We start from the raw sequence: 3,446 nt of genomic DNA, 5'->3' as shown, positions 1-3,446 counted from the left end.
ATCAACTGAATATTTTGACATATTGCCTTATCTCTCAATATAATGTGATCTCAAATTTTGTACCTTCTGATTTTTATTGTTATTGTTGTTATGGTTTATTTTGTCTTTATTGGTTTACTTGAGTCTGTAAACAAATGTTGAGACTGATAAGAAAACTCACAAGTCCAGGAATACAATTTCGGAAGCAGATTTTCATTGATACAACGTAAAAATTAAACATATCTTTACTGTTTAGACTTCATATTAGACACTTATTTCTGAAAGTATATTTTGAAAGTATTCTAAAACTAAATACAAGTAATGATTCAGATGATAGGGATAAGTCCAAACTAAAATATGCCGAGCTTATTCAGAACATCCATGAGTTCACAGAGTGTTCAAAAGCAGCTGCAAGGCCACATATAATCTATCTTGAGTGCTGGTGAACATGATTTGTGTGTAGTGCTGCAAGCTGCAAATGCTATTATCTTGGAAAAAGCAATTGGCATAAATCACAGGTATTAAGTGGGTGCCATCAGAGTTACCCACTAGTCTTAAATGCTTATTCACATTTGGGGAGAGACATTGTTAATTCTTACACAAAGAAAATTAAATTAATTCTACTATCTAGGGCCATGCCATTTTGCTTCGTAAGCAACATAAATCTTAAAGTAATCCGTAAAACATAGATTATTCAGCTGGCTGCAGTCATTAGCTTTGGTTTTCTTATGACAGTGGGAAAAGTTCATTCTAAGGAAAAGTCAGGTCCCATGGAAGCTTGAACGGGGCTAAGGCAGTTACCATTTCAATTCTAAGGGACAGGAATTAAGTAATGGTTCTGAAGGGCTGGCAACATGCCTCGTGAAATCTGGAAGATACTGGAAACATTTATATTCTTTCTGAATCATGAGTTAGATGACTCTTGCTATTAGGTTAATGTTGGACTTTAATGGTTAAGGATTGTGGGTTCAAAGCTAATGTGTAGAGATTGTTCCAGAACCTCGTCAGCCTTGATACATGACACTCTGCACCTTGAAACCACCTTTTTATTAAACCTAATTTCCTAAGCATAAAGAAGCCTTAGATTTTTTGATATTTATCTAAGGTCCCTCACTTTAAGTGCTGAGAGTCTCTCACCTCCCAGGTCTCTGGTACTTTCTAGAGCATCCCCCCACCTCTCATCCCTGAGGTTGCATATTTTCATTCATTCTGCCTTCAGGGATTTTCTCCTGTCTCCTCTGCTCCAGCCCCATACCTGATCGTGTTCCCCATTTTCCCTTTCCTCTCCCACCCAGATCCTTCCCTAGCTCCCTCCCTCTGCCTCCTGTGATTGTGTAAAGGGATGGGGTTCCCATCCCACAGTCAAAAACTCTGACCCAGAATTGTTCCTATCTAAGAAAGCTGCAGGGCCAAAATGGAGAAGAGACTGAGGGAAAGGCCCAAAGTGGGATTCATTTCAAGAGGAGACTCCAAGGCCTGACTCTATTGCTGATGCTATGGTGTGCTTACAGACAGGAGCCTAGCATGGCTGCTCTCTAAGAGGATCAACAAGCAGCTGACTGAGACAGATGCAGTCACTTATGCCCAATCATCAGATTGAAGTCGGGGACCCCTGTGGTTGAATTAGGGAAAGGCTGGAAAGAGTTGAGGAGGAGGGAGACCCCATAGAAAGATCAGCAGTCTCAACTAACCTGAACCCCCAAGATCTCTCAGACACTGAGTCACCAACCAGGCAGCATACACTAGTTGGTCCGAGGCCCCAGACACATATACAGCAGAGGACTGCCTGGTCTGACCTCAGTGAGAGAAGAAGCACCTAAGTCTTGAGAGACTTGAGGTCCTAGGGAGTGGGGAGGTTTGGTGGGGAGGACATCCTCTTGGGAAAGAGGGGTAGGAGGGATGGGATGAGGAACTGTGGGAGGGGAGGCTAGGAGCTGGACAATGGCTGGATTGTAAGAAAATAAAAAAAGCTTTTTAAATTTTTAAGAAATTTGATATTTAGTTCCAAATTCTTAAACTTGTTAAATCATGTAATACTATTTAGAATAGCTTGCTTTTTTTGAAGAACAGTTTCTCAGGAACTGACCCAGACACAAGAGAACATATTTTTAAAAAGCTACTACGAAACAGTATCTCTGAGGGGGCAAGCTGGCATGAGACGTGCCATCTTCTAACATACTCTGAGAAGATAGAAATGTCCTTTGCATATACTGTCAAGTGGCCTGGAGGGTGAAATGCATCATGGGTGATAAGAAGCTGATTTTAAGTTTTACTTAACTTTAATCACTTACTAGTTCAGTATACTTGGATGACTAGTGGCTACCACATTGACCAAGCTATAGACTACAGCTACTTATTAATATAGTCAGTGGGCCACCAATAACTTGGTAATCATAGGAAAGAGAAAATGATGAAATTGAAACAGTTCAGCTCCTCTGGTCTCAACCAATTCTAATTAATGAATTCATTATTTTTCTCATTACTATGACAAAACAGACAACAGAAGTAACTTAAATGAGGAAAGATGTTTGGCTCACATTTCAAATAGCCCCCAATCAGCAAGGGAAGGGGCTAGCTGCTCAGTTTATAATGAGGGAACTTGCAGGATGGCTTGTTCACATGTTCCCACAGCCATGAGTGTTCAGGTAAATTTATGATGATGCTCAGCTATGGTCCTAAGGCTGTTCACCTGGGATGGGGGGTTGACAGGAGGTCCTTCATCAGTGTCATCATCATCTGATTCTGCTGGTTCAATGAACCATGTAGGACCTTGGATGTGGTGAGCTAATGCCATACTGATCTTGTTTTGCTTTTGTGTGAGAGTGAAATGCCTGCTTCTGTTTGGGGCTGATGTATGCTTCCTAACCACAGAATTGGCAACGTGGGGAGCCACAGTGCTGTTGCTATGGGAATGCTTGAATACCTGGTGGGGTATTGTTAAATGCCAGCCAGGAAGCAAGCAAATCGTGCTTCAAATTATGACAGGGGCCAACCAAATACTTGTATATTTCTAAAGACTGAAAACGCAGGAGTAAGAACTGACTGCTCTTATGTTAAAGAAGACACCAATATCTGATGCTGGTATGTATCTATGTCCTCGACATCAATAAGTAACTTGTTGGAAAACCGAAGCCTCATATCCACTCCAATGAGTGGGTTCTGTCTCCCGAGGCATGAGGTCTATGCAGAGAACCTTCCACCTCGGGACATTCAGCAGTCTGTGTGTTCTATGCGAGCCCACCACACCAGTCCATTCTGAGATATCCAGAAATACATATCAACACATGGCAATACCATTTTTGCAGTGCTTTAAAGTTGTATTTATTTATTTTTAATTAGTACAGACAGTAACAGGTTTTTCTTGTACCATATTCATGTGTTCTGTATCTTGGCCAACCCTCCTCTGTTCCTCTTCCGCCTCCCATTCCCACTTTCCTGGCACAACGTGTCCTATCGCTCTCCCTTAA

The sequence above is a fragment of the Mus caroli genome, unplaced genomic scaffold, assembly GCF_978045245.1.
Source record: "Mus caroli unplaced genomic scaffold, Mus_caroli_1 scaffold_16, whole genome shotgun sequence".
NCBI classification, from domain to species: Eukaryota; Metazoa; Chordata; class Mammalia; order Rodentia; family Muridae; genus Mus; species Mus caroli.
Note: the sequence above shows the minus strand (reverse complement) of the source record.